This window comes from Arctopsyche grandis, chromosome 11 (genome assembly GCF_051622035.1).
Source record: "Arctopsyche grandis isolate Sample6627 chromosome 11, ASM5162203v2, whole genome shotgun sequence".
Lineage (NCBI taxonomy): Eukaryota > Metazoa > Arthropoda > Insecta > Trichoptera > Hydropsychidae > Arctopsyche > Arctopsyche grandis.
In genome coordinates this window covers 25,118,382-25,141,809 of record NC_135365.1, presented here as the reverse complement: position 1 = coordinate 25,141,809, position 23,428 = coordinate 25,118,382, and positions in this window count along the sequence as shown.

Sequence of the window (23,428 nt, the reverse complement as noted above, 5' to 3'; positions counted from 1 at the left end):
ATTTAAATTCCTCTATTTTATTATTTTAAGTTAAGGATTATTAAATTCGTAATAAAACTATTTTATATATCCGTAAGTATATGTATGTATTTTACATACATATATATATATATATATATATATATATATATATATATATATATATATATATATATATATATATATTTTTTTTTTTTTTTTTTAATCAAAGCTGAACTTCGATATTACAAGCATGGTTAGAAATTTGAATGGATAAGTTCCTATCTAATATTTTAGTTTGAAAACTTTGTTATTATTCTAATAGTGAAATTATGCAATATTCTTAAGAAGTACATAAATACTATGATAGTAGTACAATTATACTATTATAGTAATTCTCGGAATAACGGATATTAACTTTCTAATAAACGGCAAAATAAATAAGGTATACAAAGGCTTTCTTTTGACTAATGATCAAATATAAAATAGCCAACAGCATTGGTTGGTGGTTGCGTTAATACTACCCACTGAGAGGTTCCCGATATAAAGCCCTATGTTTACCTAGATTGAAAATAATATATTCAGAAGTATTTCTGTAGTACTGCTGGTCAGACTATGGTATTCTTGACTCTAAGTCGATCGTTTCCTATAGTCGATATTTTGCCAATCTATCTGATTTAATTGCTGAAACGATTCCTCGACATGCAAAAACCATCCTATCCACTATGTATGTCACCACTATTTGAATATGATTTCTAATATTTAATCTATAAATTTATATACGTACAAGTTTAATTCCAAAGATGTTGCTCAGGGGCAACCCCGATAATGGCATCATGAGAAAATATAAAATTAGGTCCATTGGCAATGCCGCCTTTCCTAAAGTAGGTATATATGTATAAAGAATATATACATATGTACAAACAAATGGTGTTATTTTTTCCTGACAAAGTTGCTTGCAAAGTTTTACAGAATACAATTGTTGTCATATAAGGAAGTGAAATTAGAAAGTATTTTAAATAATCTTAATCAGGGATATTTAGCAGAATCAGTAGATCTAAAATTAAGTCACAAATTCTGAACTCACTTCGAAACATTGAACAAAAATTAAAATCAATCATGGGAATTTATAAAATTGGGTTCATCGGTAATGCCACCTTTTCCAAAGTATAAAAAAAATATACATATATGTATACCTACATTTAAAAACAGATCATTTTCCCTGATTTATTTTGATGAAGTTGCATAATCTTTTATCATTTTAATTTGATACAGATTCAGTAGGTTCTTATAAGTGTCTAAATTTTACACAATACCATTTTAGTCACATTAAGAAGTAAAATCACAAAATATTTTAAATAATCTTAACAAAAAATTTAAACAGATTCGGTAGATCTGAAACGAAGTCATAAATTATGAACTCACTTCAAAACATTGAACAAAAAATAAAAACAGCCAGTTTATGAACTTTGGAACTTCTAGAGTCTAGACAAACAATTTAAGAAAAAAATGTAAGTTTAAATCAAATATAATAAAAAAAAAAGATCTGGTTATTCTGTTGAAACTTAGAGCTATCGTTATACGTTTTAGATAAAATCAAAATTGATTCTCTTAACATTCCACATCTTATGAATTGCTATTGCTATTTTAATACTACATATTCTACACACATTTGTATGTTCATCGATTGTATTGAACGGTATTTATTTATACACAAAATTATATTGATAAAAAAATATACATATGTATAACTCAATAAATAAGGTACAAAAGAAATTCAATTATAGTTGAATTCATACATATGTACATATATTCAATTAGTATGAATTTCATTGACACGGTGAGGCTACATACACGTTTGATATCTAAATTAAAATGCACATTTTCCCTGAAAAATAATTGAAACGCACCCGTTCAAGCGGTTGTAATATCAGAGTCCTTTATTCATTAGGACACCCTCCTCAATTTCGTACGCGAAATATCCACCTACCCTTTTTCCTTTTTTGGATACATACTGACCGTTTATTAAATTAATACTACGCGAAAACCTTAGCACCGCTCAAAAGCTACACGTCAAATATTTTTTCTATTTATTATTGATAATTTATATTCAATTAAACTATACACGAGTGTGTATATTTGTATATATTGAAACTTGAATTCGTTGTGCGTAGTATGTAATAATACTTAGAAATGTTAATGCCACGCATACACACGCACCCATACATTTCTGCAGTAGAAACAATAGCAAACTCGGCGTATAAACGTTTCGAAATTAGCTCGCGAATTAATAACCCCCAATTAAATTTCCTTTATAACTTTGCACCCCTAATGTTTCTCGTCCTTCACCACCCCCTCCCCTCTTTTTCCCTCCCGACCGTCTCCTTCTTCCCTCTCTCGGTTTGCTTTCTGCCACTCCCCCACACCACCGCTCTGACGAGGGTCGATACCCCCTAAAACCAACCCCCCCACTACTCTTTCTAGTCAGGATAGATCTGGCAGTTTTGTCTATTTCATCTTACGTAACTTATTATGAGAGTAAATATTTTTGGTTTAATATGTTGGTTTTTCATTAAGATTTTTACATACCTCCTTTACGTTTCACATGGATTTCGTGTCAGTGGTCATTTTTATATCTTATCCGATCGTTTTTAAATATCAGTACCGTCGTTTGATATGTTCAGTACATACATACATATATGACTAATAAGCTATATTATCGGCAACAGAATGTCAAAAAATACTTAAAGCAATCAGTAATTTACTAACAGTTCATTTTTGTCCACAATTACATCGATATAGTAAACTATTATCATAAAATTTTCGTAAACGTTACTGACCAATTATTGAAAAAAACTGATCATTAAAATTATTGTCTATTTCAAGTTGCTTTTATCGAATTGAAATTTGAGTTAATTCAGCAATAAAATCATTGGAAAATTATACAACTAGTAACGTGAAAGTTATATTAATCAAATAAATATTTACATATTTTTAAAGGATCATTTTGATTTTTAATTTTATTTTATTATTACTTAATTATGTTAACAATACATCTTATAGTATATCTATTTTAATAGCTACTGATCTATTGATCATTTTCTATTTTAATTTAATTTTGTTAGTAATCATAGTGTTATATCATTCTAATGTTAATGTACAGCATAATAAGAAAAAGAGCTCAAAAACCTATTTACAATTCTTATAAATGCTCATAATACATAATCTAATACATAATATGAATTAAAGACTCTCTAAAAGTCGATGACCTAAAGCAGATTGTGTTTAGGTAATCTGAGTAAAAGATCATAGGTTTTTCGTCATAACAATAATAAATTAAAATATGAATGCTACTATTTACATTATTCAAGCCATACGTCATAAATCATAAAAGTATCGATGAGTAATCTCAATTCCTCAATCAAACTTTTCATCTCAAACAAAGTCACACATTCTCAACTAACTTTAAAATATAACTATACAATAATTACAATCAAACCTTAAGCATCATATACATAAATATATTCATCGTCGATATTTTCGAGTGAATGATTATCACCAATCCAGAGCGTAAAGTCGACACATCAACGGCAGTTAAAAGTACGCCTAACATAACGCAGGATATATTAAATAATCGGATGATATAATATCAGAGATATGTAGAATGAGTTCCGGTTTAAACGGTTCATGTATGGTTATGTGTGAGTGTGTCTGTTTGATATATGTAGATATACATATGTATGTAGGTATATGAATGTGTTGGTGTGGTTCCGTTTTTCAGCTCTTAACTAGCTGAGGCACGCACGCCCATATACCGAGAGATATTCGCCAAACTTTTCCTTAGACGTATATCTCGGGTTAAAACTACAACCGCGTTTCGGCTGGATCTCCACGCCCCCTCTTCCGGTTCCCAGCCCATCCGAGTGCGCCCCTCCCCGCCCACGAATTCGCCGCCCCTCCGCCCCTGGCCGCCCCCTACGCCGCCTTACAGCATCCGCGATTCATTACAGCGCCATATTTCTCTTTAAATTTGCTCAGAAATTCTGAAATACTCTGTTGTCGGTGAAGTTTGGCGCTCGCTCGCTACTCGAATGCCATAACTCGGTTCACTTTATTTTGGTTTATTTATTTTTTTATTTTTCAATTCCTTAATTCGTTGGACTATCGTACAGGCAACCTTTTCAAAGATTATGAAGAGAGAACGACAAGACACAAACTACATTTTTTGCATGCAAGACGTTAACTTTTAGATAGCAACTTCCTTTACAAAAATGTAAATAACCATAACCCCAACTGTTGCGGTCTCCGTGACGAGACAGAATGTTAAATTACAGAAAACGCAAATATCGGAAGGCAAAGATCGAAAATCGAAAGATCTTAAGTCGAAAGATCAAAAAAAAATAGTGCATGGTAAACGGTACATACTCACTTAATTTGCGCGAGCAGGATATAACAGGAACAAGAGGAACAGGCTTTTCCTCCCGTATTAATGTGCGCGCGCAGAATACGGGAGGAAAAGCATGTTCCTCTTGTTCCTGTTGTATTCTGCTCGCGCAAATTAAGTGAGTATGTACCGTTTACCATGCACCATTTTTTTTGATCTTTCGACTTGGGATCTTTCGATTTTCAATCTTTGCCTTCCGATATTTGTGTTTTCTGTAATTTAACATTCTGTCTCGTCACGTAGACCCGTTTATTAAATAATTGTATGTTACTGTTTTTACCTAAATAAATGAATAAATAATAAATAGAATGCTGACCAACGCCGATCAGCGTTTTGCCAAAACTCCACGGAACTGAAAAACGCCGATGTTGAGCATGGGTCGTGTCAATTTTTATAAAGACTGGTTTCCATCGGAATTTCTGAATTTATAACCATAGCAGAATTTCTCGATGGAAATCCCCAACTGCTGAGTATTTTAGATTGTGGCATGGCATTTAGGTTGCGAGCTTTATTTATTAAATTATCTTATTTTCTTACTTTTTTTTTGGTTAATTTTGAATTAAAATTTAAAATCGCATTTCCTTCACATTGAACGGTACTATTTTATTAGTAGATAATAAATACCTACATAATTCTTTAAGTTATTAATAATAGATAGTTTCATATTAAAATTATGAAAACAATCCAAATAATAATTTCCAAATAAATAAATATTATAAAATTAAACAATGCGACATCAAACATCACAAATACACAACTTTTTCAATAATTCCAATATCGGTAAAACAATAATATAATATAAACATCAAATTGAAACTCAATACATTTACGTTTAAAACTTTGGAATACATATGTATAATTCCTTCCATAATTATATTATATTTTAATGAATAATTCAAAATAATATTTTATTAAAAATAATCGTTCCTAAGTGTTGGCAGTTGATGAGGGCGGGTGCGATTTTACACGCCTTGCGAGTATTTGGAGGTCGTTAAAAACACATACACAAAAGGGGGTTTCATTTGAACGTAAGATGAAAATAGTGTTTTACTGCCACACAGGGAAATGGAAGATGGAATTGGAAAATGGTGGAAAAGTCGATTCGGCAACGAACCATAAAACAAAACCGGAGTTTTCGCACAATAAAAGTTCCCCTCTTCCCCACCCACACACACACACACACACACACACACACACACAAACACATATCCGCAACAAATTCTACAAACACCCGACTAAAATAGATACAAACCTAACAATATATTTATGATATATATTGTATATGCATGTAATGCTTTGTACAACATGTGACAATTGACAAGAGCCAGTTCTCATCAAACTAGTTGACCGTACCCGATGCAACGGTCACTCTGCACCGAAGGGTCATCGGTGCAGGACAATTGCACTTCGTGGTGTGAAACCTGTTTCGTTTCCCACAGTTATGTCCTGAAGATGGGTCAGCGAGATCCTGGACAAAGGGGTCGGGTCCGAAACCGGACATTTCTTCACTCTATTGTATTCAAATCCTTTTTCCATTGCATCGAAACCAGTTCTCGCGTATGGAAATTGAGCGCATATGCACTTTCTATGTAGGATTGTACCTATTTATTTGTGATTTTTTTGGCGTATCTACATACACTATGCATCGTATATGTATGTATTGAATTTTTCAACCTCTTTGATGTCGTTGAACAGCTGAAATCGTTTAAATTCTGTAAAGCTTTGAATGTGAAAATAATTATTGTTCTGAAAATATTATGTTCCATTTTTTTTTAATTTATGAAATTAAAATTAAAATATTGATGCAATTTGAAATATTTATTTTATTATTAACTATTTATGTCATATAAATATGTATTTTTAGTTTTTGTTTTTTTTTTGTCACATTTTTCATTGCATTTTGCAGTGCATTGTCTTAACTTGTTAATTATTGTCATAACAAACTCTAAGCTTCCAATAGCAAAATAAAAATGGTTATATACTCAATAATTACTAAAAACGATAGTAAATATAATCCGAATCATAATGTACAAATTAAATGAACATATTACCCCCACCATAATGAAATTTATGCACCCTTTTTACTCTGCCCGTTGAAGGAGATAGGAAAAGATTTAGACAGTATAATTATTATTCTGTTAATCAGAGTTTTCTCCTATAAGATGCTTGATAGAACATGTCAAATTGCTTTTTGTTTAATTAAGACATTTATAAAAAAATGGTGAAATTATTTACTGTATAGCAGATCCAGATCTTCTGAAAGTTTGTAAATCACAACAATTTCAATACAAGGACCAGTTATTGTCGTTTTTATTATCCAAATGTAGCACCACATGCATAAAGATATTAAATGTTCATTATTTTGAAATAATTTCCCTCCATATTTCAATTTAAAACCCCTTACTTTCAAAGTCTTCCTTTGAGTTATGCGGGCGACAAGTACATATGCGCAGTATAATATGTTATTTTCAGTTCAAACACGGCAACTGTGCAGTGTGATCTTCCGTTTGTCTTCTTCCAGAATCGGATGGGGGAATTCCGCGGAATAATTTTAAAGTTTACTTTCTCGAACGCGAACCGAAGAGAGAAGTACATACATAGTACTGACATCTCTGAGAGAGCTCTCCCACCCGCCTTCCCGTTCTTACATACGTAATGAGTTAACTCGAGTTGTTTGCACACTTTCTTCGCATATTCAAAACCCCATCCCCTTCCCTGACATATAGAATCTCTCACCCTCATCTTGAACCCCTTTCGCTCTCATAACCCCCTGTCATATCGGATTTAATGACGACCCTCAACGACCAAAGATCACCTTTCAAAAACACAATACGATTTCTTCCAAAGTCAACCGGAATAAATTTATAAAAAAAAAATGAAAATTAAAAAAACAAAAATTACAAACTATTCAAGTCATTCCGAGCAATCAACAATGTCTACGAACATAATTAGCATTATTTAAGCACGAGGCACCGCCTGAAATGAACCCCTTGATCTTGGCGAAAGCTCCTTATTTCGCTCGGAGCGCTCCGCATCATAAATTATACAAAATAAATAGTGACTTTCTCTTACGCGCTAGCAGCGGGGGTGGATGGGGAAATGGTAAGGGGTTGGTTATGGGGTCGGTAGGAGGTCGTAAGTGCCTCTCAACGGTCGCGGGATGAGAGCTCGCGCCGTACCTTAGTACATACATATACACTTATGTACATACATACATACATATGTACATTAGAGAGTTAAAAATCTCGCAGTGATGACGTTAACATTAGAAACAGGGGCGTTCTGGGGGCGAGGCAACAACCCTCGGGCCAATTATGGCGGAATTTATTGCGCGTCTCTGCATTCGTGTTGTGCAAACAATCGAGATTTGCAATTTGCTAAGAGTCCTCTGTTGTACATACTTAAGCGGGTCTGAAAATTTCTATAAATATCCTTGTTTGTATCTATTTCGGTTAAGTACTCTATATAAATCTTAGTCAATTTAGAAGGCTTAAAGCCCATGCATAAAATAAGCACTTCTACGTTGGATTAGACCTACGTGTGCTTTTAATTATACTACGTTTGTTTATACTTTTTGTACATATCTATGCATGCATTTATAAAGCGTAATCTTTATCTTTTTTAATAAAAAAATGATTTCAAGTTTAGTTCCTTCACTTTTTCATATTACAAAGCTTTTCAGATTGGGTTCCTAATTGTTTTCTGGATTATGTACATTACAGGAATTAATATAATAATAATAATAAGCTTTTGTAAATACGAGTTTAATATGATGATCCATGAAGAAATTGATTCTTTTTAATTTATCTCTTTCATATTATATTTTATGAAAGGTATTTCCTGCTAAATTATTCAATAATTATCTGATAGATTTTATTATAAATTTAATGAATATATCTACCTACATATCTAAAAAATAAGTATTGTTTCAAAAGCTAATTTCAAATATCAATTAACAGACTCACATTATTTCACTATATATTTCTATTTTCAAACGATTCGCTTGAATTTTAGTTACTTTTCCACTTCTTTATTTGAGAAATTTAAAGATATTATCTTTTCATTAAATAAACTACTCTAAATATGTAATTTTTTTATCAAGCTTTTGAATTTTATAATTAATAGTCCTTATTTATTAACTTATTAATTTATTAACTCTATTTATTTATTTTATTTATTTTTATTTTATTAATTGAAAAATCAACTGACTGGATGTACAGAGATATGTATAAAAAACACAAAAAGTAAATAAATAATATATGTAACACCCGAGTCCAATAATAGATTTTTACAAAAATGAAAAAGATAAATATAAGGAAAACAAATTAAAAAGTAAATAATAAAGGCATGACAAAATATGTAGTACATTGCATAATTAAACTATAGTATTAAAATAATTGGAAAAGGTTATAAGATAGAATATAAGAAGAAATTGAAATTTACAAATATAAAAAACAAATGAAAAAGGTAAATACAAAATAAACAAATGAAATGGAAAGGAATGAAAGCTATAATATGATTAAATAGCACATTACATAACTAAACTAAAGTATAAAAATAATGGAAATATTGGAAAAATAGAATAGAAGAAAAAATGAATCAATCGGTCAAGATTCTCTTGATGTTAGACCTGAATTGATGTAGGGAAATACCAAACAGATCAACCTCATTCAGCTCTCCGTTAAACATACGATAAACGCGCTGCAGATAAAAATATTTTTGGGAATTAGTATTGAAAGGATCAAGTGAAAAGAGTGCAACGCGTCTAGGGTATCGAACTGGGATTCTGAAATTAACCTTATTCAGTAAATCAGAACAATCAAGGAAACCATTTATGAGCTTAAAGAAGAATATAGCATCAGAATGTCGTCGCCTGACAGAAAGATTGTTAAAAGAAAGGATTTTTAAAATGTCGGAAACAGTAGAATGGGTATAGGTAGGAAAAAGGTAGCGTAAGGATTTAATAAATTTAAGTTGAACTTTCTCAATACAATTAATATGGGATAAATAAAAAGGTGACCAGATAATTGAGGCAAATTCAAGGTGAGACCTTACAAAGGAAAAATAAAGTAATTTTAGTACGTAAGGATCATTAAAGGGTTTTGTTGAGCGGAGTAGGAATCCAAGAGATTTAAATGCTTTGTTGGTAATAAAAGAAATATGTTCAGAGAAATCTAGTTTATCATTGAGTATTACACCAAGATCCTTAATAGAAGATGACGTGTTAAGGATTGAATGATTTAATTGATATTGATTAGTAATAATTGACTTATTTCTAGTGAAATTTAAAATAGAGCATTTTTCTAGATTAATAAAAAGATCATTATTTAAACAATATATAGAGAATCTATCTAGATCTTCTTGTATCTTATGACAATCGTCTATGGTGTATATAGGTTTGTAAATTTTTAAATCATCAGCGTAAAGAAGTATAAAGGAATGTTTGAAGATGTATGAGATATCATTAATATAGAGTAAAAAGAATAAGGGACCTAAATGCGACCCTTGTGGGACACCGGAAGGAATATGTCTAAGTGATGATCTAAAACCATTGAGAATTATGATTTGGTGACGATTTAGTATATACGAAGAGATCCAACGAAATAAATTTCCTCGGATTCCGAGGGACCAAAGTTTATTGAGTAAAAGGTTGTGATTGATTTTATCAAAAGCTTTAGAGAAATCCGTATAAACGACGTCTATTTGGATTCGTTTGTCCATATAAGATGTGAGAGTACTAGTGAAATTAAGCAGGTTAGTCTCTACCGATCTCCCCTTAAAAAAACCATGTTGTTCAGGTATAATGTAGTTTTTGAAATTGGAGAAAAGGAAATTATAGATAATTTTTTCAAAGATTTTACTAATGACAGATAGTTTAGATATAGGACGGTAATTCTAATGTCCAATCAGATATTGATAAAGTAATGTCTCTATTCCAATGTCCAATCAGATCTCTCCGTAATTCTTCAATATTTCACATTAATCCGTATTCTACCAATTATTCCTGTAATTCCTTTATATATATATATACATATATGTAGATCTTGCCATTACTTTATCAATATTCCCCCGTATATTGTTCCTTTTTGTTTGTTCGTTTTCTTGCTATTAATTTCTATTGCTTGATCATTTTTTTTAGTAATACATTCATATGTACATACATACATATATCTACCATTATTCAATGCTTTTCTTCTTTGTTTTTTTTTTGTTTTAATTGTAGTTATTTATATTTAGAAGCTTTTTTGATGTCAATGATATATGGTGTTTGTTTCTATCTTTGAATTGAAATAAATAAAAATCATATAAAATTGAAATACGTAGACATACTTAGATATGTATGTACACGTATAAAGTATAAAAAGATAAGTAATTAATGAGCACTAAAGTTAAATAATATTGAAGTTAAAACTTCAATATTATTTAACTATAAACTTTATCTCCATCTGAACATACCGCGAATGTGAACTTTGAAATTTTTAATGAATTCAGCTTCGCGTACATACTTGGGAGTTGTTCGACACGATGGCCCCCCTCAAGACAAGTTTTTGAGCAAACTCGTTCTTGTATAATTAAAGATTTCTTAGAAGCCGAGCTCGTGCTCAAATATTTTATGAGGGCGCGCGCACCCCAACCCTTAACCCACCCCCATCCACGCTTTTCGCAGGCAGGGCACGAGTCGCCTAGGGCAAGAGAGAGAGCTCGCGAGAAGTTTTCAAATTCACAATTTATATGTTCAGCCATTTTGAATTTTACAAGGTTTCTGCCAGCGCGATAATGAAGAATGGTACATGTGTATACGTGTGTCTGCACGGGTATATGTGCAAGAGCGCGCTCTCGCGTTCGCACGGAAAGGGTGGGAGAGCTAGGGGGCAAGATGGGGCAAAAACAGGGCAAAAGTGAAGTGGGCGAATGTGAGGTGAGCCTCCCACGAAACCCCCCCGCTAGGCGAGGGTGTGAGGGAGATAAAGCAAAAACGGAGCCGCGGCCCCGGAGATGGGGATGCTGCAAGGAGATGGAAACGTGGAAAGTTTTCCCAGATAACAGACTACATCGTCATAGCGGGGAAAGTTTTGATTAATCCTATACGTATACACGTACAAACGCTCTCCAGCGATAGTATGGGTGTGTGCGTGTGTGTGTATTTTTTAGTTAAGAGACACAACTATAATGGGTCGTTCTGTGCTGTTGGAAATGAATTTCGCTGGTGGAAACTTTGCACAGAGAACAGATCAAAGGACAATATTCAGCCTCGCGTATACTCGTAAGTGTACGTAATTCAACCCGTAGAACACTCACGAATTACCCACAAGCTGTTAACATTTTTTCTCAAATGCTTAGTGCTTGTACATATCAAGATAATTAAATCGAAGTATTACCCCAAGTGGTCCATTCCACTTTGGTTCGATTTGGCACAGTATGCCAAGCATGACGTCATCGTATGTGAATCGATTTTCAAAGCTGTTCAAATTGTGAAAAGGTCGACCTTGAAACACTAAATCTTGATACGTTCGTCGAAATCTGAGAATAGATTTGACGTTCTTGCTGTTTACTATGTTGATACGAAATTGGAATTTGTGTGTGAAATAGTTGGAAGTTTTCGACCTTAGTCGTCAAGGTAGCCAAACCTCAAGTCGTGTTAATTTGGTACTAAATCGTATTTGCAGGATGTTGTTTTCGTTATTTTTAGAAATATGTACTTGAACAGGATAGGATGTTTTCATTTTGATAACTTTTTTCTGAATGTTTGAATTGTTCCTTTTAAAAAAATAAATAGACTACAAAAATAATAGAACAATTAATCACTTGAAAAAATGTTTTTAAAATACTTATAAATACATACATATACAAAAAATAACTGGCAGAGATTTACATATTATTTTTAAATAAAACCCTTTTAATACATCTGTATGTTTTAAATCACTAATTAGTATATAATTAACAACAAAAAAAAATAATTTTGAAAAAAATATCTTTTTGAACTATCGTAAGTGAGACCGAGTGATGCGCTCTCTATTCTTCATCTCGCTCTTGCATCATGCATATGATCATCAACAACCATATTTAACTATTTTAAAATCATTTTCCGGTTGAATTAGTACTTTTAGATTTAAAAAAAAAACAAATTTAAAGCATAATTTAATAAAAAGTATATTTTGGTATAAAATTCTCTAGATAATTAAAGCAATAAAAAATTATAATCAATAGAGAAAAAATATTTGACTATTGATTCCAACACTCATTATTGGCACACAGCAATACTAGATTTTAAATCAAAGACTGCAAATCTAAAAATCTGTAAAATTGCACATTTTTTTAAGCGCTCATATTTCTTAAACAAAAGCAAGCCAAAAAAAATTATTGTCATATCCAAATTAAATAGGTCAGAATTAGTAAAGATTGATAAGTCTCATGTAATTAATCACTTAAAACATAATTGAGCAGTAATATTTGAAAGTAGCGGAAGTCCAATTTCAGTTCCAAAAACACTTTTTCTATTTGACACAATTCACAAATTTTTGTCACTTCTTTTAATTCAATGTGTCCAGAATGTCGGAAAATCATAATAAACATATTACAGGCCACCAGTATTTTTAAATATTGTTAAACACAAAACATTATGTACCATTTTATATATATTATATAAACATTATGTATATTTAATGTTTTGCGATATATTTCTCGAAATGAAGAAAAGTTGACATGCCACTTTCAAATATATCAGTTCATATGTTGAATTATAATAAATCGATTATACTTACATATTTATTAAAATTAAATTTAAATTTATTGTATTTTCATTAAATATATAACAATACAAATTCGAGAAAAGTTTAAAATAAATATAATTCACAAATATGTATGTACATATGTACGTATAAGACATACATTGTTAAAGAGAGCCTAAGCTGATAACCAATCAATTCAAATGAATCAAATTTTCACCACACTCGATTACACAGATTATTACATTATTCAAAACCACGAACTACAACTTCAAAAGGAATAGTAACCCAGCAAATAATTTCCGATTCGATGTTAAATAAAATATTCACCGATTCGACTCTGCTCGAATATATCTACGTAAGCATCCAACACCCATACCTAAGGGTATATGTGAGTTCACAGTCGTATAACGAGACACGAACAGTTATAATTTGGTACAAAACGGGTTTCGCGTCTTGAATATTAAATTCCTATTTATTGTTAACAGCGAGCAACCACCGGAGGGGGGTCCCTTGGTACTTCTTTAACTTGTACGTGCTAACTTAGAAGCCCTTATCTCACACTTATATTTCGGTTTATTGCCTCACTATCTCACACACAGCCCCACGACCATTGTGAAATATATATTTATTCGGGCGAGCATTGATATTCAAGCTACATACACCCAAAACTAGTGCCTAGGTATGTATGATAAAATAAAATATATCTTCGTGGAGAGGAGGCGTTGGCCCGAAACAACGTTATTATTACGGCGCGATATGGCAATATTATAGTGTCTTTGCAGCGAAACGACCTCGTTTTGCATAAATACGCAATCCAGCCCTTGAAATACAATGGACAAATGTTTTCGACTAATCGAGGTCAACCAAAAATTTTAATTACCCATTCGGCGGGTAATTTGGTAGATGAATGCTCTCGCCCATTCGAACCATGCGCGAGTTCGATTTTGACACGATTTTTTATTACACATATAATAAATTAAAAGTATCGGGGAAATACTATAAATGAAAATCTGGTTCAAATTTTCTCAGAGGAAAATAATCGAGTGTGTATCTTTCATATAGTTAGTTATTAGTGAACGTTTATCAAGTGTAAGTTTAAATGAATAAAATATTAAAATTAATTAATGTCAACGTTTTCCATTATGGCTTTGTTATTATAAGATAAGAGGTATGAAATAAAATGTATAAAAAAGAATTTTGTAATATTAGAGATTCATGGAAGTCTACATATGTACATACATACATAATGGTATGAAAAGTACTTTTTTCTATTTCATATATTTGTGGTATTCAGTTTTTATTTGATGTAACTATGAATACCAAATATTCGAATTATTTAAATATCAAATATTAAATATTAAGCTTTAAAATATTTAGATAAAGTTTTAGAGTAAAATCGAATGTGCTGTCGGTCAAAAAACATTTCCCATAAAATATATTCGAATACACAGATTTGTAACATTATAATGACTGCATACGTTATTCATTAGTTTATTAGTTTCACTTTGTCCAATGGTATGGGAAAACTTCGTTTGGCCCCCGACAGAGACTTCAATTTCTTCCGCTAAGTCGATAATGAAATTTAATCGTCATGGACATGTTTAAAAATTTAATAAAAATTGTGGATACATTGAAAGATAATCCATTGCCAATAGCCAGTAGCCGTGTTTGTTTGAATTTCCGCACCAATCGTTTTGTCAGATTCTAATTGTTTTAACGCCTATAATATCACACTATATCTTATAAAATTTGCATTATAGGCTCTCATTATCTCTCCTATTTATTTTTACTTCACTAATATATTATTTATACTATAATCATCTTTGATATAATATTAGGTTAAAAAAAGAAAACCCTCCTAGAACGACTTGTGTTCGTTTATAGTGTAGACTGTAGAGGAAACAAGAGGAAGAGACAGATTGTAGATTAAAGACCAGGTTCGATCTAAAATTTGCACTTTATTCAGATGTTCGTGCTTCTGATTTCTAATATAATTTAAAACCATCATTTTAAACAAGATGAATTAAAATATGAACACTAAGATGACTTCTGAATATGTAATAAATTAATTTATTTCACAATATGACGTTCATGTATTGGTCCATATATGTATTATAAATATATCTCGAATATTAACTGTACATAATCAATCAATCGTGAAATCATGGCGCAACCTATTATATAATATGATGCATCAGAATTCTACTGACATAAGAAGACTAAAAAATGTTAATTCATTTAAATATTAATTATATTGAGTTTAAAAAAATGACAAAATATGTAGGTACTATTTATATTCCAATATCAGAATCGAATCCGAAGGGTGAGAGAAGTACGAGTTTCGGAACGTATAACGAATATTAATTAGTCTAACGTAAGGTACATATTAAGCTCGCGTCGCAAAAGTTCCGTTTCGAATCCCATTGCAACCGGATATCCGTCAAATTAACATTAATAATATTTTCTTAATAACCAAATATGCAAACTCACACGTCGCATAATCTACGACATCCGAATAATTACGGTTTTTGAACTGCGAGCGTATAGAAATCAAAGTATTGTATACATATATGAAAATCTACCCCAACAATAATGGGGCCTTGCTTAGGTACTCGCATTGGAGAGCTGGGGTACGCGAGATTGCCGTGCTCTTCTTATCTGATATCTCTTAAATATCCGATATTTCAGATCGAGGGTGAGGGGGTCGGAAGGGGGGCTTGTTGAGGGTGGTTTTAAGGGGTGGAGGGTTATGTGCTTCAGTCCGGTGCGTTAAGACGTTTTGGTACCGCGTCATTCCCCCACCCTCTCCCACCCACCCACCCACACAGCCTTATTCTTCCCGCGCAACCGTGCTGGGAGATTTGTTACGTACAGTTCACAAATAATTAATACGAAAAATGATGCTCTTGTTATTAAAAAAAAAAATGAAAAAAATGGTTAAGAAATGGATTTATTCATGACTTCCACCCTATGCGAGCAATGTATGTTTTGTAAGATTTATTGTTTTATTCTATAATTAATCAAAAAATAAAACGGACTACTTTTTTTCGAATATAAAATTATTAATTTCTTTAGAATAAACATTTAAAAGTGTTTGATTATTTATTTACATTGTATTATAATATTAAAAGAATAAAAATATGCACATAAAATAATGAAAAGATGGGTTCAAAGATATTCAGTTGCACATTACATACTTCATTAAAAAAGTTCAGAATTTAATAATTGAAAAAATAATATATTAATGTTTCTTTTTATATTTAAAATTGCTTTTATTAAAACTTTTTCAGTAATAATCAATAAAAATATGAAATACAAAAAGCTAATAACTTAAAATAACTGGACTGGAAAGCAACGGCAATGATTGTTGACATTTTTAAAAGATTTTTCAATTTTTTTTTTATAGTTCATATAATTAATAAGCTTATTATAAGCCTGGTGTAGAATATGTTCGAAGAAGAGTATATTTAAGTCTTACATACAATAGTAATACAGTTTTTCATATCTCCATTTAATTGTGTTATTAAAATATCTATCACTCGTTTCATTTCTACTGTAACTAAAAAATTATCATCATAAGGAACAGGTTGTTGTGATCAATCATCTAACTTGAAGATTTTACATCGCTTGTCCTTAAACGTGTCGCTCATCACATAACCAAAAATAGCTTAATACATAACCAAAAGATTTGAGCATCCTTACAATTTTTGTTACGAAAATGCAATTGATATACTTTCAAATTTCAAATGTTCTTTTTTCCATCAAATTTTTTTTTTTAATTTTTAAATTCGGTGCCCTTTCCATTGTTTACTTGAGGCAAGTGCCTCGCTCACCTCTCTCGCACCTGATATACATATATGTATGTACATAGTATTATTTAAAAGAAATTAAATATTATTAAGTCAAAATCAGTTACATATATCCTTTTAAAATTTTCCTATTTTGTGTAATAAATTAGGTTTTGTCATGTTGAAACTGTCTCGTATAAAATTAGAATCATCACATCTTTTAATTCATTAATTTTTTCTCATATGTATTTCAATGTATATACACAGTGGCGGACTGGCCATACAAGCGAACATGCCCGATGGCATGTGGGCCCCACTATCTGTTAGAAAATATGGGCCCTCAGTAAAATTAAATAACTTTTTAACTATTTCACGTGTGTAAAAATGTATAGGATATTGCAACTTTAGGACCTAAAGTTTGGGTATTTCAACAAAACAAATTTCTTACGATATACACAAATAACTAATACCTGCTTTAACAGCCCAAGGATCGGTTAACTTTTTTTATTAGGCTTGAAATGTAAGTTTCAACATTTGCGTGGGCCCTTTTGCCGGGCCTATTCCAACGTCAAGATTATGTATATACCAATACCTATGTAACAATTAACTACTGAAATAAAAATGAGAATAAACAAATTTTCGTGAATAATATAAACTGAACTGCTCAAAACAATTTTGATAGGACGATTCATCATCAACCAGCGATTTAAATTTACTTCATACTTTCAAAATAACATTTGATTATACTTCGATGATATAGTAAGATTTAAATACACAATTTTAAACAGTTTCCGAATATAAAATCTATTCCTAATCTAGACACATCCATGTAAATAGAAATATAGGATAGGGGCCCCCTCCCCAAAATCCCGATTTTCGATTAACATTAATTGAAAATATTATGCATTTTTTTCAGGGACGTAATTTGGGGGGGCCATAGGGGGGCACTCGCCTAAATTAAGGAATAGTGTGAATTTAGAAAATATTATGAATTTAATGATTAATGAGATACTATGGATCTATGAATGCTACGTGTATTTCTTATGTATGTTACTTTTGGGTAACTAATAAAATAATCGCTGCTATGTGCTTTGAAAAAAAACAAAACAAAACTTTATCTAATGTTATTACGTACATATATGTACATAGATAAAGTGACAAGACAGTCGGTAGAAATTAAGTTAATTGATAGTTTTTTGGAGAATCAGTTTGATGGTCGATTAATGTTGACTATGTAAAGATTGGTGGAAAAAAATTTTCGCCTGCGGCGCTTTTTTCTCTTTTTACATAATATTTTTTTATAATTACTTTTTCAAAAATAAGCTTACTTTTTTTCATATTTTATAACTCAATAAGGTAAAGAATATTTTCCATTTTTATTCCGATATAAAAAAGATTTTTTGAAAAAAAATTCAATTTAACCAATCTTTGCCTGTCCTGCCCCCCAAAGAAAAAGCTGAAATGACGTCCCTGATTGTTTTCTACCGAAAGTAAAAGCCGCTTTTATGCCGCATTCTTTTATGATGCATTATATTTACCTAGGACAAGGGTTAAAACGAAATATACAATATAATTTATGGATCTATTTTGCTTTTGCCATTTTTCTTGTACCTAAATTTGTTTATTCCCAATTTTGAAAAAAAAAAAAATTCCCTTGATTTTTAGCGTTATGGAAAGAAGAAAATTTTGTTATATGGGGGGGGGGGGGGGACAAATTATTTTAACCCTGGGTGGGGCCCCCTTTGACTCCTGGCATGCACTGATTTCAGTCCCAGTCCGCCACTGTATATACATACAAAGAAAGTGCTGTAAATTATTCTGTAAACTAAATACATATATAAAAACAATTGATTAAATACGGCAAAGCATGAGGTCAAATACAATATATCACTATTAGAATAGTCAACTAAGCAGCTCTTACCTTTCAGAGTACAATTTTACGGCTAAATATATACACCACATTTATGATATTTTGCACAAGCTAAAAGCATACAATGCAAATAGCAAATCGATTGTAAAATCATCGAAAAATAAATGATTAAGTGGCGATTGTTTCTCAGTGGCGTTGATCTGTACGGTGGCGGGCGAGGCAAGCCGCGAGAGCGGGACCGCAACACGGGCAAAAGTACACTTTTTGTCCTTTTCCCACCGTTCTTTCCCCTTTTGCTTAGCGCTGTAAAACCGACTCCACCTCCACTACACCCCCCATCATCCCCCACCTCTATGCCGTCAGCCTTCAGAAATCTCTCCCACCCACTTTTGCCCCAGGTCACCCCCCTCCTTCCTATCTACCACCGGCCCCTATTTAAATAATATTACTTGCCCCCCTCCCCGTCTCCTTCACAGCATCCAGGATTTAAGATGGAGAACCCACCGCCATCTTCCGTCTCGTTTTTACTACTAGATTGTTTTGCTCACTTCCATACATATACATACACAGATATGTATATAAGTATATTTGTATGAATGACATTATCGTCCATTTATTTCATTCAAATTTTCATAATTATTCAATAAATAATTAGATTTGTAAAAATTTCCATATTAAATGAACTTTAAGAAAACATAGAATCAATAATTTAATGGCAAGATTGTTTTATTTTCATAGAAAAAAAATAGTGAATTTGAAGTTATAATTAAAAACATTTTTTTACTAAGAAATATTAAATAATATATGACCTTTGATTTTTCCAGGAAGAAGAAAACTCATCACACAGCATCTTAACAAAAGAAGAACAACAAAATCAATTCAATTAAAAAAAAGAAAAAAGTTTTTTATGAACACATTCAGAGTTTTATTTCTTAAATTAAAAAAAATAACTCAAAATTTCAGAACACATTAAGAATTTAAAACAATTTTTGCAAATTATATTAATTACATTTACTATACTATTAATACAATAAATCATCATCATATTTTTTAAATGATTAATCTATTAAATGATTTAAAAATGGCTAAAACAAGTATCTAATATTAAATTTTTGTTTAGAATATTCGAAGAATTAAAAAAGCAATGTTTCGAAAAATTGTGTAGTACTTAAGATCTCAAGATCTTGTATAATAATGCTGTGTATTAAAAAAGTACATAATGAAAATAAAATAAAATTAAAAACTAGAGCGAGAATATTTGATTGTGCGCAGTTGGCCGCGCCTCGCCATTGTTAGTTTTCGTCTATCGAGTTTTATGTGCCGCGATAAGATGGCGCTCCCGCCTCCTTTTCCTCCTCCTTCTTCTCTTTTTCCCACCCGTCCGCCCACCCGCCCACCCACTCAACCCGCCGGCTCGTTTCGCTCAAAACTTCGGCTGGAGAGAAAGGCGTTTTGCACGAATGCGAGCGCGCGCAAGTGTGCGTGCTCTCGCGTGCCCGTGCACGACGGCGCGCGCGTCCAAACAGATCGCGACTACGACCAATAACAACTTAATTCAACTATGTATATTATACTATTTCAACGTTTTAAAGCTTTCCATCAAGATTTTGATTTCAGACTGCAAGATATTCATTTTTATTATTCAATAATTTTATGTATTTAAATATGTACTAAAGCATTTTCTATTGGGTAAAAGTTTTTACTTTTAATTCAGGTTTTATTTTAAATACTTGACAGGCATTAAATTGCATTTAAGTATTGTATAATAACTATTGTTGTTGAATTTAAGTCAAACGTATGATCTGTAAATGAACTGTTTAAAATAGCAAAATGGCGTTACAAAAATAGATCAACATATATGTACATACACGATTTCATTGTCACAAATTCACACGATGTTTCAAAATAATAAATAAAATACAATTCAAAATAACCACAAAACCATTGAAATTTCGTTTTACGTTTTTGTTTAATATATGTACATACATACATAAAATCATATTCGTTGAAATAATAGTATTAAACATCAGCATATTCAATTATTTGTTTTATTTTGAAATTATTTTTACAATATATCTTATATTTATCTATTATTATAGTTACTGATCTGCTAATCATTTTCTATTTTAAAATTTTATTTTATTTATTTTTTGTTAATATTTATAATATTATCTTATTTTGTTGTTAGTGCACACTGTATACTGGACATAATAATAGGAAAAAAGCTCAAAAATATACTTACAATTATTGGTATTTACATATATGATCGTTTCAGTAAAATCCATGAAGAATCAGTCGAAATTATGCAGTTCGTATCGCAATTTAATAATTCAATGGTTACAGTATAAAATGAATATTGGAATATTTGTCTAATTGATTTGATTAAAGTTATTTTGAATATAAACCCAAATTTATAATCTTTCTGTATGAATGAATGTATAAGTTATATATCATACAATTTTCATGGTATTTGGATTATTACGCTCATTGCGATCGCCCAAAAGACAATTTTTGCCATAAAAATAGCGAATACGGAATATTTGGCACTCGAGTTCTCGTTAGTATGATAGTTATCGTTAGTATGGACTTTTGCCAGATGTTCCGTTATGGAGGTTTTAGTGACTTTTGGGGGAGCGCTTTGTGGGCAATAATCACCGAACCAATTTTCATATCGGTCTTGTTAGCCAGACCTTGGATATATGTACATATGTATGTATAATAATAACAATAAATAATATTTTTTATTCTAGACGATAGGGAGAGAAATGCAATCCCTATCGTCCATATAAACAATAGATATATAGATAATACAAATGATAAAATATATTTTATAATAATATACATATATCTAATAATAATAAATAATTAATTAATCAATTGACAAATAATTTATGGTGGTCGGTGAAGCAGTTTCATCCATTGAATATTCAGTGATTAATAGAAATGAAAATTCCTGGTAGCAAGAATATAATTTGGCGGTACGGAGACATGATAACGTAGGGAGGTCGCTCTCATCCTGAGAATGGCCTCAAAGAATAGCCCGAAGAGAGCACAGTAGCAGTTGTTGTATTGTACTTTTATCCTCTTTATTGTCTCCTGCTTGTATTAAATATAGTACATGGTATGATGCAGAAAACATTGAACGTATGTAGTATGAAAAGAAAAAATGATTCTCGAGTTGTAGTTATATTGCTGAGCGTTCAAAACGAACGTGTATAGAGAAATGCTTAATGTATGGCGATAGTAGATATTGTTTTGTATAGACGGCGTTTTCTCTCTCTTCGTCGGATGCAAAAGCAAACTCAATTTTCTCGAAAGCGGAGACGCTTCCTAAGCAAGGGGTGGAAGGGGTCTGTGGGGAGAGTAAAGGGGGTAGAAAACGAACCGAGGAATGGGCGGGTCCGACAGGGGGAAACCACCACCCAACCCCTATAATTACAATGTGAATATAACTAAAAAATCAATGCGCAAAACTACGAAGAACCATGTACTATTGCATCAACCTAAACAAAAAATGCATCAATTAATTTTTTAAATACATTGTATATGTATTACAATTTGGGCAGTATTTGTGCTAAATTTTTATAAAATATAATATGGTATACACATTTATTTACATACTTATATGTATAAATATACCAGAAAGGCCCGATAGGAATACCCCAATGCGCCTTCCTTATTATAAATATCAATAAGCAATTTATGGAGTAATTTTTACAGAGCATCTATTGAATAAATAAATCTATGGAATAATTTTGATGAGTTTGAATGCTTGCAGCATTTTTTTTATAAATTACCGAAGTTCGAGATTCTGTAAGTTCGAATTTTGCGGGAAATAGGACAGGGTTACCAATTTGTCGGGACCGTTTCAATGAAATCAGATAAATTGACAAAAACTGATAGGGAACGATCGACATTGAAGTAAAATATCTAAGGTCTGGTCTAAGATTGAACCCGTGGCCACATAATTAATTATCTGTTATTATAAATGCTATTTTTTATGTTTATGTATGAATGTATTTATGTTTATGTTTAATTGTTATTTTGTTTTTTTTTCTTTTTTGTGCTATATTTTTTGACCATTGTGGCGCTTTAGGAATTCCTGTTATGCCACAATGGTCTGTTTAAAATAAATAAATAAATAAATAAATAATTGAACGCATTACACGCTAGCCTTTGATCTACGCTGCTGATTTAATCCATTTGCATTTCTATATGGATTAAAAATTTACCATAATTACCTACATTCACAACATAGAAGTAGATTAGTCCATCCTTCGTTCTTTCGATTTTTTAATAGTCTAAGTCTATTGGTAAAATTACCGTAGTCTATTTTTTTCCTTTTAGTATTCTAAATCACATTTAAAAAAAATTATATGAGTCAATCCTGAAATTGTGTTGAATTTCTATTGTTATTGTTTATAAAATTGGTTTTATTATGTTTTTCAAATTAAACACATAATTGCGTTAATTAAGGGTTGAGTTATAATTTCAATTATTTATATGCTTATTTAACATCCTCAATAGAAAAAAATAAGATTGGTATAGATTATGAAACTCAATCTTTACCATAGGACTTCTCTAATAGGTAGGTACATATACAGTGCATACAATAACATTGTTCATTTAAATATTCATA